Raw genomic sequence first — 14446 nt, forward strand, 5'->3', positions numbered from 1 at the left:
GCTGACTTCAGGCAAATAAACAATACCTGTGGCGACTAATACCATAGTAAATTATTAAGCAAAAAAAGGGCCGACCCTTCCTTCGGACTTGGCGTTCCCACCCGGAATGCTCAAGCTACGCCACTGGAAACCAGCCGCCTCAGGCGATTGATTGAACCGACGGCGCCCATTGTCTGAGATTTCATTTGAAGCATTCACTTTACTCGATTTCCTACTCCATTTATTCTTTACATTCTCATCTGTAAGGTATATGTTATATATAGACGTATTCTCCGAAATCTCAGCTTTACATTGATGTACGATGCACATCACAATTTTGTTTCGTAACTGCTGTCACAATAATTAAAGCTGCCCCTTCCGAAGGAAAATAGCATTGAATAGGATACGAAGAAAACGCGTCGTCTGCTGTAACGGCACACTTTGTTAAGCTCGTGGGACCAGAGAAGCAAGATAATCAGTAATTTTTACGAGTATGATTTCGCAAATGTAACCATAGCAAAGTAGTCTTGGGCGCTATTTTTATGGGGTATAACACTTTTTGATTCTGCCCCCACTCCAAAAAGTTAGGTCCCAGACTAGATTTCTGGGGGGTGGGTGTCAAAATTTCACTTTAAAAACTGTAAGCCCAGTCCCGATCGTAAAGTGGACTTGGCCTTTTCTATCTGTGAAGATACAAATTTAAATGGCAATTTTTAAGAAAGTATTAAAAAGTGACATAAAACGAAGTCGAGATACCCCCGCCCAAACCCCTCTCCTCTAGCAGCCACAAACATTACTCCCTCCAGACTATTAGAAAGTTGTTAGGAACTTTCTAGCAGGTGGCTTTCACTTGCCAACTGTACTTTCACCTAAAAGGCTAAACATAATTACTTTCATATAGAATGTGGTTGGACTTTTTATCTCACGCTCTTTTTCCTTAATTTCCTCCCTTCTCCTCTCCTCTTTCTCTCTTGTCCTTTCCACTCTTTCTAACACCTTCTTCCATTCTTTGTTTAACTTCAGTCCCCCATTCCAGTTCATTGTGTCTTCTTCACCTTTCTTCTCTATTTCCTTGGCCTCCTTCTATTTTCTCACTAGCATTCTCTTCTCCCTTCCTATCTGCTTAGCCTCATCCCACTCTATGTCATGTCCTGTTTCTCTCGTGTGTTTAAATATCGCATTTCTCTCTCTTTTAAGTCGTACATCATCCCTATGTTGTTTCAACCTGTCTTTCAGCTTTTTTTTCGTTTCTCCTATGCACACACTCTGACATTCTTTACATTTCACTTCGTAGATAATCCCTTCCTCTTCCTCCTCTCTGTTCTCCTTTTTCTTGCTTGCATTCTTTGCTATTCCTAAGATGCTTCTCCCTCCCCTGTAAGTTTTAATTCCCGTTTTCCTAAGCACTTTTCATATCTTTTCTGTGGTCTTCCCCATACTCCTTATTCCAAACCTTCTCTCCTCTTTTTCTTTCTCCTCCAATTGTCCCCTGCCCGTTACTTCTTCTGTTTATGTCCAGTCTATCCTGCTTCTCATAGCCATTCTTTTCCAGCTGTTTCCATAGGCTATTTATTTTGCCTTCTTTTTCACATTCTTCTAGTGAGAAAATGGAAGGAAGCCAAGGAAATAGAGAAGAAAGGTAAAGAAGACACAATGAACTGGAATGGGGGACTGAAGTTAAACAAAGAATGGAAGAAGGTGTTAGAAAGAGTGGAAAGGATAAGAGAGAAAGAGGAGAGGAGATGGGAGGAAAATGAAGGAAAAAGAGCGTGAGATAAAAAAGTCCAACCACATTCTATATGAAAGTAATTATGTTTAGCCTTTTAGGTGAAAGTACAGTTGGCAAGTGAAAGCCACCTGCTAGAAAGTTCCTAAGAACTTTCTAATAGTCTGGAGGGAGTAATGTTTGTGTATATATAATGACCTTTTTGTGTATCTTGTTACTTTTGTACTTGATACAGAGTCTGATGAAGACCTTGCTGGAAGGTTGGAACCTTACGTTTAATTTATGTCTTTTAATAAAAATAAATTACTGCCTTGGTCAGCATACTTAGTTTTCCAAAAAATTTGTATCTCACATATATAATTGCATTCTAGCCACAATAATGTGTGTTAATTATTGCATGAACACCATAAATTCAAAATGAAGCAATTTTTTTTAGGGAACACTATTTTTGGGGAAAAAGTGCCTCGTTTGCCCCCACCCCCACCCTGGAAAAAAATTCCTTCCTTGCCCCTCCCTGGAAAAAATCCTGTGGACGTCCATGGTAATACTACAGCTAAAATTGCTGTTTTGTATATTTAAACTTTTAGTTTATTAGATATTAAACGAGAAGACAAAAGTTTATAAAGAGAAAAGTAACATGCATTTGCTGAATTAAGCCTACTTTTTATTTCCTCATTAATATAATTTTCATTTGTTAGTATTACTCGTAAGTACTTGAATTTGGAAACTGGTTCAAACAAGTTGTTATAAATAATTAGATTTTGATTATTTCCTAATACTTGGTTTTGGCTTGTAAGCATATATTTAGTTTTCTCTTTGCTAACTTCCAAACCCCTCTCTCTCTCTAGCTGCTTTGAAAAATATTTTAGCTTTTTTCTTAATTGTATTTACATCATCCCACATCTGCATATGCTACTAACAGCTGAGTCACACCATTCAATTTTAGTTCTTTGTCAGTTTTTTTTTACCTTCCTCCAGGCACATATCTAGAAATGTGTTTGGTTCCGAACCAAGTGTCTCAAAATAAAAATACTAATAATTTTTAAACAAAAATAATTATATAAAATTAATTAAAATCATATTTTTATTACATGAATAGGTAAAAGGAGGGTATAAGAATAGTGATATAACAGCACATATTCATCATTTAGTTTACGTGTAGTTAAGGTCGGCAACATTTGTACAAAAAAAACTGCTCCGGCAAGGAAATTAATGTCAAATAGATAAAGAATTGAATATTTATTAAATATAAAAAAAGATTGTAAGACCCCTTGATGAAAAGAACCGATACCGATGCTGATACTCTTATCGATTCCCACCGATAGAAACTTGAAAATTGCAATAATTAAAATTTGTTCAAAATATTGATCAAAATTGGTGTGTACATATTCTCCTCCAATTATATGCAATCAATTTTCCAAGATATTTGCTTTAGAATATTGAAGAATTACATCAGAATATTAAAAATAGATGTAATCACAAAATATAGTTTTTTTTGTGCAAAATAAAAATAAAGTTTGATTTTGCATAATTTCCAGGATAATTAGTCTCCGCGAAAGTGTTGCAGACATTTTTTCGGACCCCGTGAAAGACCAAAATGCAGGAAAAGTATCTGCTGGTATCGGCCGATACAGATACATCAGCATCGGCTCAGCCCTAGTTGATCCACATTTTGCGGAGGAGTGGGAGCAGCTCTCCGACATTTCAGCATATCCCAGACATGTTCGATGGGGTTACAGTCTGGTGAGTTTGGAGGCCAAGTCAGGGTGGAGAATTCATTGTAGTGTTCCTCCAACTATTGTGTAATGACCGGAGCTAGGAATTTTAGGTGCTGCACCTTAAATTTTTTTGTGAAAATGGGTAAAAAAGTGACTCATCCCCAAAATAAGCATGTACTGAACTCTACTCATGGTGTTTCGGTTGCACCTTTTTCACAATCTCAGAACCTTTTCCACCTTTTTCACAATCTCAGAACCTTTTGCACATTTTCGCCCTTTTTGAATCTTTATCATTTTTTTTAATACAACTCGCGCACTGTTTAACCCCACCCACATTCGAGGCACGGCTTCTTGGCACGCGATTCTTGTTTACCGCACAACAATGAATCGGCTTTCTTCAGTTCTTGGACGTTAATGTAGTAAGCGCCCGGACTTCAAACAGGGCCAACAATGATGTGTTACAATTGATAGAAGTTGTGCTGTTTTTGTCCTATGCTGTATTGTTTACGAATTGTTGTAGGAAAGCTGTTTTGTTTTTGTTTCCTTCTCCTGTCTCAGCGAGCAAGGTAACTGCAGTCTGTGATCGACTGATCGATGCATCGGATTTGCTTATTCACCATGCCAAAACATAAAGTAAACAATGGGAAACTGCAGGACATTGTTAAACAGTTTAGCGGTGACGGCATTCAGAGTGATGAATCTGTTCTGAGGTGTGATGTGTGTGATATTTCTATTGCTCTTGATGACAAACACCAACGCACTCGGGTTGTGCAGCATCTACAAAGTGGGAAGCACGTCAGGAATAAAGAACTATGAGATGGTAAAGGTGGGAAGCGACAGCAATTCATTAACTAGCACCTTTTTTTGCCTTTATTGGCAAATTTTTGCATCTAAAATTCCTAGCTCTAGTAATGACCCGAGACCGGTGACACAGTGCATTGTCCTGTTGAAATATGCCATTGTTGTCGGGAAAACCTGCATGGAGATATGGGAGCAGACTGTCAGCTAACAGGTTCATGTAGCCTTCAGCACTGAAAAGTTTGTGGTATGACCAATGACCAGAGGCGAAGATATAGTACAAGCAATGCAAGCACTGCTTGCATTATTAGAATATAATTTAATGTGCTTAATGTTTTAGCTTTATTTAGTTTCCATCACACTCGATTTCGCGAAAAATTATGGCCACAAACTCCCTCAGCAGCCCTGTAGCAAGCACCAGCCTCAATGTTTGCAGCCGCTCTGCGGGAAAATGACGTACTCGAAGGAGTCACATGGTGAAGCGTGATATTCAGGTGGAAACCGTCCACAACGCTTCTACCAAAAAATTCTGCTTCCTGAGCTTGCGTGATTCCCGAAAATAGCCAAGCTCAACTGAAAGCAGAAGGATATATTGCCACCAAAAACTAGTAACGAATATTTGTCTTCATGTACACATAAACAAGATCACAAATATAATAATAATTCTTAGTCATAAAATAACTAAAAGAAGTTATCATCACTGTTCTAAATTCCATATATATATATATATATATATATATATATATATATATATATATATATATATATTACAATTTATTTTAGATTTCGCGAATTGTAAAACTCGTAAAAAAATGGACATTGGGAGTTCAGCCAAGCATTTGTGTTTTCAGGAAGTGGAATGTCTGCACCCTGTGTCCAGCTCAAATTACGTCAGAATTGTTTACCCCTACCAGTGTTTGCAACTGCCAAATTATTTACACAGTAATCCAAGTGAGCTGTTTCACAAATTTTACAACTACATTCAATAAATTGACTGCTTTTGAATAAAACTTGGGGTGAAAATAAAGCTATCTAAAAAAGAACTCTCTACTGATATTTGTAGTACACAGCACAATTAAATCGTATACATTGTGCACATTATGAACACAAGAACATATTTTAAGTTTTATTATTATGACACAAGTGGTGCTCCCAGGATCTTTTTTAGTAGTCTCCTCATTTTCTCATCTTTTCCTGCCTTTGACTTTCCTTAGGAATACTGCACCATAGGTGGGGGGGGGGGGGTTATGCCTCCCACCAACACTTCCCCAGTCACGCCTCTGTATGACATTTTATTACTTAAATATTATGTATATACTTTTTCTGCTGTAATGATTCTGATTCCACCTCCAAACTGACATATTGATATATCTTTTCTTCCCATAAGGGATAAAATTAAGGAAATAGGTTGGTATCACTTTTGGTCGTTTCAGAGATTTTCAAAGTGATCTTGCGTGGATGCTTTCCAGTTGTGGAAAGAGCGTGGGAGTGTCTTCACGTTTCGATAATCTTAAGGCAATAACATTTGTTGAATTGTTCGATAGTGGGAAACTTTGCATATATGCAAAGGAGTTTGGAATTTATTGTGGTGAGTACATCGTCTATGCATGTATTTCTTTAGTTTGAAATGACATTTTTAAAGTTTGTTTTTAACTTTTTCTTTTAATGTTTAAGTGACTCCAAATGTGGTGTTTAGGGTGCCCACAAATCCAAAATTACAATCACACAGCATAAATTAATTAAATGTGTTCCCCCTTTTTTTTTTTACCTAAATTGATTTTCTCACAGTTTGCCCACATTAAAAATAATGAACAAATAAATGTACTAATAAATAAATAAGAAATTATGTACCCCTTTCGTCGTATGCGGAAAGTTCGCATGTGTAAAACGTTTACTTCCATACGAATATAGTTACCTAGTATTTCAAAAGTAAATGTGACTGTTGCGGATCATATGGTTTATTTTTAATACCGCCACTTTATTATGATAGTTTGACAAATCCAGCGACTGGGCCAATGAGGCTATGAACCTTTAATCCCCCTCTTGGTATGTCATTGTACTACATGTTTTGTTGTACTGAAACATTGCTTGCCTCCTCTGTAAGACTATGCTTCACTACTGTCAATGACCCTAGGGCATGCTAGGAGACTGCTCCCCAGACCATGACACTGCCACCACATGCCTTTCGGACCCTCACGTTACGGAGGATGCGGTCTTGTGTTGTTTATGCCACATGCCGAGTCAGCATGGTGCAACAGGAAATGGGACTCTTCACTCCAGACAACTTTCCTTCATGTGTCCAAGGTCCATTGATACCCTTTCTGGCCATGCGAGGCGTTGTTTGCAATGACGTGGGGTCAACAGGGGCACCCCAGATTTGATTTGATTTGATTTAGTTTATTTTACTTCGCGTTTTGTGCCTCTTGGCTAATTTGCGAAGATGGGGATGAGTGATGAAATGATGAAATTGATGAATGGACATTCACAAACAACCAAGCCCGACCGGGATTCGAACCCGGGACCCTTGGTGTCGCAGCGCGATGTGCTAACCACTCGGCCACAGGGTCGGGCACCCCAGATTTGAATTCAGTACACCAACATTAGGTAAGAACACCTATTTACCCTTTTTATTTTGCAGGCCTGGGGCTTTATGCACAAATTAAAATGGAAGCAGTGGTAAAAAATTAAGACAACAAAACTGAACTAAGCCAATGGCATATCCTGAAATTTTGACATGGTCTACAGCACCAATTCGGGTTTAAAAACTTGTTTTAATAGTCTGCCTAATATATCATATAATGAGCGATTTCCCACATATTAAAGCTAAATGTAAAAAAAATATATGAGGAAAATTGGTTTACCTGCGATAACATGGAGAATACGCCACTGGACTAAACAAAAATATATATTATAATATATAATATATATATAGAAATATGAAAACTATAAATGAATAAAATAAAACCACATAATATTAATACACAAATTTATTTTTTGCAGTATTGAGAATATCATCGAGAACAAAACAATGCAATATGAATAGTTACAAGTAATATATACATAGGCTTTTCAACTCTTTTTAATTAACTATCAATTCAATGGATTTCATTTCAGAGGACACATTAAGTGTCTAATACATTTTACACAAGAGGAATATTTCCATAACGGGGAGGGGGTCACAATAAAATGCTCTGAAACACACTTTTGCACTCGTATCTGACAGCCTATCACTGTCTTGTTAAAATAAACTACATTTGTCGTATCTCTCTATCAGCCAATCACAAAGAAAAAAATCACATACAACAAAATTGTTCACATAGTACTCACATACACAGGTGTTGGAAGAAACTGATCTAACAGGAAAGCTTTAAGAAAATATTTAAGTCTGTGAAGCAGCTGATAAAAAGGGGGCACGGGGTTTACGGAATAAATTTGTCTACAAATCGGGTGATCTAATACTGGTATCAATTCATATTGCTGCTAGACAAGACCTGCATTAAAAATAAATCTTCACAAATATCTTCCTTGTATCACATTGTAAGATACATTATTCTGACCAAGAAAGTGGTGCTTTCTATTTAAACATTTACATTTTTTTTAAACCTTTTCTTTTTTTAAATATATATATTTATTTATATATATAATATAGATTTTCGGGTGTTGAAGATTCATAAAAGCTCCTTTGACACTTATGTTTTTACTGCTAAAAGAAACTGTGTAATACTCAATGAATGATAATGCCCAGCAGATACTTCTGCTGATTTATTTTATTTTGTTATACAACAGCATACTTTATCTTTACCGAAAGTACTCTATAATGAACTCAGAACTCTGCCCAGGAATGTAAACAAACATTTTGTAGGAATTTACTACAATTAATGAACAGAAAATTTAATTTCTGGTGTAATGTAGAGCTTTTATCAGGTGCACCATAAAAACAAAAGTATTTGCAGCAGTACTTGTTATTTTCTGAGGTCATTACATCCTGGACATTATTCATGAACACGCTCTCATTCCAAACATTCAATCTTTCTCTCGTTTGTCTGCACTGTACACATATACTGCTTCTTTGAACTGCTACATTTAAGCACTGAGTACTAAGCATTGAAGAAAATGTTTTTTCAACATTCAGCAGAACCTATGTAGAATTTAAAATCACCTTCCAGAGTTTTTACATTTATAAAATAACACTGAATTTTCTTTGATAGCTGTATCAATTTCTTCCTTTTCCTTGCTTTTAAAACACACTCTTGTTTTAACAACTGACAAGAATGAATATGAAAGTATAAACCAAATGTATATAATATATATACATATACATAGTAAATTTCCAATGGTTGCACATCTTCACTGTGATTACCCTTTTCTTGGTCTGCTATATGCTGAAATTAATTCAAAGAAAATAGAAAACGTTCCCCAATACCACTGGGATTCTTAAAGAGAATTTGTACTTCTTTTAAGGGTTGACAATTTGTGTGTATAGATATATATATATATATTTCTATATATATATATTATTATTATTACTCTCGTACTCACTTCAATTAAAAAAAATAAGAGGGACACTCATATGTCACTTCAGTCAATCATCCATCACTCTTAGAGATCTCTTAACTGTTTGTTTCATCTAACCCATGGTTCAACACAGCCACAGAAGTGTTCCTCAGTATCTTAAGTTCACTACACTGGATGCCACTCAACAGACGTTAATCACACTGGTATAAACGAGCCCTGTTCGTCTCACAAGGAACAAGGTGGAGTAAAACTTTGGTTGTTCTCAGATTCCATTTCCGCAGTGACGGTCCACATTTTTTTTTGTATCTTCTTTGATCTTGCACATTTTGATACCATTAACTTACGGTTGCTTGGCTTTTAAATAATAATAATAATTAAAAAAAAAACACCGACCATCCTTACAACAAAAGCATCATAGATCTTTCCTGAGTCATTTTTAAAAGTATTATTATTACTTCTAAAATATTTTTGGAAAACTTTCTGTTGAAAGCATACTACTACATTTTTTTTGGTTTTTCAACGTCTCCCTAACCCACATTTTTTAAAATGTTTTTTTTTTGGTATGATTTTTTTTAAAATTTGCTTCAGGACAAATTCTGATGTGATTTCATTATGAATTTATTCATACAGAATTCACACCAGAGTGAAAAAAGTAGCTCTTACATGCAGCTCCGCTGCTAACTCTTCTGGGTCATGTACCTATATAACTGCTAAGTCATTTTTTTTTATTTTTTTGAATATAAACCTTTTAAAAATATTTTGACAGATGTGAGGGCAATGTCGACTGCCAAGAGATCTGTCTGTAAGTTTTATATACAAATTTTCAGGTTCCATGCATTTGATTTTAAACACAACCCACAACATTAAAAACAAAATAAATTCAAAAAATAGTTGCACAGTTTTTTTTTTTCGAATTTCATTCAAACTTCAATTGAGTGTTCATTTAAATCATTACCACACTGTAAAGTCATGAGCTGCTGGTAAAAAATAGATGGATATGTTCTAAATTATGTACAATTTACATAAATAATTTATACAATGTACCTGATTACCCAATATATATAATACAGGTTATATTTTCTGTGGCTTGTTCTGACTAGACAAAACTGTGACAAATTTATTCTGACTGAACATGGTGGGCTACACATACTGGCTCTGAAAGTTGTCGTAAGGAGTCTTAGTTTGTGAGTTTACCCTGGCCGTCCCCTTGTCTGGAGATGAAAGACAGATCTCCTTCAGCCATCTTGTCCCTCAACTGCTCCATCCACATCCCATGTTGAATGTCAACCTGCAACAAAGCATCAAGATGCATCAAAAAAGGTGCAGAATGGCATTTTAACCCAAAATTAACACAGTACAATAAACTGATTTCATTTATGGACACATAGCGCACAGGTTTTTTTCGCTTATCGCCAGGGAACGGATTTATATGTTCTAAAAATTAGCTGAATATGAAAATACAAATTTTGTTATTTTCACCAAAATATGGACTTCAAATTATAAAAATTTATCTTTTTAATAATATAAGACACTACACGAGCTATACAATACAATCTCCGCATTGTAACTATTACACGAATCCCGTATGTGTGCCACAAGATCGTTACTTCTGGTGCTACCGTTGGGCATGGAACTAGTAGCAAGGGTGGGGTTAGCAATGGGCTGCTCGACTTGGGACTATCTTCCAACATTGCCAACATAAGGTATGCAACAAGCAGGATCCGATGGTTGAACCCTCATTCTCTATTGTTGACAACACTTGTAAATAAACAGCAATTTCAAGTGTTTTATAATAGCAAAAGCAAACAGTTCTTTGGATGACAGACAACTTGAAATTAATGCAACTGGAGGATATAAAAAAAAGTTGTAAACTTTTGTTCAAAGTTGCTTTGAACTGTTTGTTATTTGCAAGAAATTCACCTAACTCTTTCGGTGAAACAGGGACATGTAGTTATTGCATGAATATGGAGTATATGTTGAGAAATGTTCTGAAATATGTAAATAATATATAAAAATAAATAAAATTTGAGCCAAACCTAATATATGTACAAATATGGAAAATAGAAACTGCATTTTTTGAGTACATTTCATTATTGCACAAAGATAATACAAAATGTAACCGATTTCAGCTTCATACATAAATATGTATTTACATATAAATCTGTTCCCTGCTCTTCACACAATAAATTATAATTATTATTTGAATGTCAAGTCTGATTTAAGTACACTTGCATCCTTATAAATTAATCAAAGCTGGATCTACAGTTTAAAATTGAATTTGAAAAGAAAAAGTGTTTAATATGCTCATCTAACTTTCAATAAAGATTGATTGATTGGTTGATTTTCATATTATGAGCACAGAGGCCTATTTTTGCTTGTCACATAATATGGGGACAAACTCCGTAACTAAAACAAAATTGAGAACAGGGCCATAACAAGAAAATAAAAAAAATGTGACTTAACAATTCATAACTCAATTTTTAAAACTAATTCATTACTTAACAAGACTGTTTTCAAAGGATAAAATCTATCCATACCCTAGTCAAACACTAAGACTGTATAGGGGCACTCAGAACACACAGCACACACAAGGACAAACATAGGACAATACAACCCCACAAAGGATTCCCTTGGCCGAGGCCTCAGGGCCCCGCAACACTGCAGCCACCAGGGTGCACCATGGGGACTCCCTGGTGCCCTACCAGAAGCACTCTTTACACTATTAACACTATACACTTTATAAATAATTACTAGTACTGCCAAAGCAGCTTTAACCTAGAATAGCAATGCTCAGTGAGGGAATTAAATGATTTGCTTTGATGGGGGGGGGGGGTGTGCCTGAATTTGCCTCAGTATCACTGTTGGTCACTACTGATTTTTTTCTATTTCCCATGAATTGTTTGATATTGCATTTTGCAACATGTGTATGTCATTTCTTTGATCTACAGCAATTTAATCAGAATTAAACTTAAAGTAACACATATTAGATCTTTCATTATACAGGGTGTAAAACAATGAACTAAAATATAAACACAATTCTCCAACATAAGCCGATATTCAGTTCATTGAAAAGGGAAATCACAAAAGAACTCGTGGCATTTATGAAACAATTTGTTCCATGTCAGACCACTCACAGGACTACATTCAATATTAGACACCACAAAAGCTCATCGGCTACACTTCTAGTTCATTTAGACTTCTCTATCAAAATGGCGATTGTGATTGACATGTTGGTCCTACTTTCATCCCATGCTAGGTGTTCTGTTCGGGCCAGGAACAGTAGCGGCTTCTGCCTACTCCCACGTGCACCCCCAAATAAATCTGTAATGCAATTAATTTTATTATACTTTTTCACTGAACACTATCTCCTTCAAAACATCAAACGTTCCCACGCCCCATTGGCAACCATATAATTGCATTACAAGCACCTGCAGACTGAGGTGTGTTCATTTTGCACAAGTCGCAGTGCGCTCAGATGCCACTGTTTGCAGCACGCAAGGAAAGAGAAGCATTGGCGCCTGTAGCTTGCAGAATTATGGGCTTGATGAGCACCACCAGTGCTGTGTTCAAGCAGTGTTGCAATCCCATTCCATTCGAGATCGTGTGGTGGAGTGGAGGCAGCCCATGCATCATCGTAAATCGAGGGATTTTTTTTTTTTTTTTTTTTTTTTTTGGAAAAGGGACATTTCTTTGGTATCTTTGGCCACACAGTTGTTCCGAGCATGGTAGATGAAAGAAGGGGAGGAAGGAGAGCGAAATGCATGTTTTAAACAATGTCTTACATTGCCTTGGCTTAGTGCAACAGCTTGGTCAAAATAAACTGTCCTTATGGCTCTGTAGATGATCATCCCGTGCAGGGGAAACGTTAATCAGTCAGCTGTTTTCATTGTGTGCCAGGTCATGCGTTGCAAAAATTGTTACACTGTCAAAAGCTCGTTCCTGTTTCAGTTCAAAGTGTTTGTTTCATGATGAAAGGGAAAACTCTACACAGCGAAAGTATATATGTAATATTTAATGTTGTTGAATATTTGGAGGGAAGTTAGCTACAAAGCCCAGTAACAGTACGGATACAGCAGAAGGGAAAAACATCTGAAATACGAAGCAGGGCAGTGTGGACAGAGTGAGTACTGTTATTTTCTTTAATATTTATTATTCGCTTGATTGTGCTTGGTCAGTCCGTCGTTAGAAATAAACAACTGCTAGATAGATTACAACTGATTTTCTGCATGTTGTCTTTGGATCGGCTACCTTGTTTGCAGTAGTGGCATCAGTAAAAAAATTCACCTGGGCGAGGTGTTGCCTCCTCTTTTCCACCCTGGTGCTCCTACTTCCCACCTTGCTCCAATGTAAATCATGGCCATGTTATACAATTACGGTTTTGAGGATGAAAAATAATAGCCTTATTTTAAAAATACTTTGAGTGTTACCGTTAAACAACATGTTTATTGTATGTGTTTATTTAATACCTACATAATGACATTAAAAAAGCAGTAATATCTTAGCTTAAATTCCTACATGATTTTGCAATATGCTTATAAAGTTATTCAGCAGTAACTTCAATTAATTCTTGACAACAATAAATCGAACTCTTGGATTTGGCTCTAATCAAGGAGGATGCCTGGTTTGGTCATAAACTTTGGTTCCAATACATTTTGCATCATTATGTATGCAAAAACGGGTGCGAGTATTTGAAATGGGTGACTTCTTATAACACTTTTTCAGGATGCAAGGCTGAAGTGCACACCCATAGAGCCAGACCACCAGCCACCACTGGCCAGGAAGATGCATAATTTCAGACTATAGGGCACCATATTTGCATGACATACTCTATTGCAGTCTGAGAACTAACGAATACGTACATCTCCAACATGGAAAATGTTAAGTTTGTTTTTGTTAAGTTCTTTTTTTTACACCCTGAGCCCGACCCTGTGGCCGAGTGGTTAGCACATCGTGCTGCGACGCCAAGGGTCCCGGGTTCGAATCGGGCTTGGTTGTTTGTGAATGTCCATTCATCAATTTTATAATTTCATCACTCATGCCCATCTTCGCAAATTAGCCAAGAGGCACAAAACGCGAAGTAAAATAAACTAAATCAAATCAAATCAAAATCAAAAAATTTTACACCCTGTATATAAATTACCAAGAGGAGCTCATCAACTCCATCTTCTTATGCAAGGCTTTATATTAATATAAGAATGATAACATTAGAACAATAACAAGTACTTAAAATATTGTTAAAAACATCTTGATTGCAAGCTGCATACAGCATACATACAAACTTCAGATGTATTTTCAGCACTTCTACTCTTGAACGAAATGATACTTGCTTAATGAACAAGTTTACATTTGAGAAATGACTGTTGAAAATAACAAGCCTTATTTAGGTGGGGATGGTGGGGTGACACCCTATTAATTTATGCTCTGGCAATGTTAATTGAAAGCTAAGATCAATTAACCAATCAATCAACAGAATTTCCCAGTGATAACCCCAAAAATTTCAGGATCGACCTAGCATCGTGAGGACAATTGGGACGCTACTTGAAAAGAAGCAGTGGGCTCCAGTCTTGAAAGCAAGAAAACAGCAGCGATGGAACTCAATGATTTGACCATGCATCACCCAATGAATAAGCCTCTCTGGTAGGCCTTTGCCCTTAGAGGGATGTTGTGTATAGAGTTTAGTTCTTAATCAACATACTAATGTGCTTTCTGG

At 36.3% G+C, this 14446-nt stretch overlaps 1 protein-coding gene across 2 annotated transcripts in view; it reads right to left on the reverse strand.

Moving 5' to 3' along the window:
• Positions 1 to 7193: 7193 nt before the first annotated feature.
• LOC146003928 (max dimerization protein 1-like) overlaps positions 7194 to 14446 on the reverse strand; it is a 182852-nt gene continuing 175599 nt past the window's right edge. For both annotated transcript variants that reach the window (XM_083142432.1, XM_083142433.1), the window contains exon 7: positions 7194 to 10024. The gene's annotated coding sequence lies outside the window, so the exon portion shown is untranslated. The remainder of the gene's footprint in view (positions 10025 to 14446) is intronic.

The sequence above is a fragment of the Lepisma saccharinum genome, chromosome 21 (genome assembly GCF_977018435.1).
Source record: "Lepisma saccharinum chromosome 21, izLepSacc3.1, whole genome shotgun sequence".
NCBI classification, from domain to species: Eukaryota; Metazoa; Arthropoda; class Insecta; order Zygentoma; family Lepismatidae; genus Lepisma; species Lepisma saccharinum.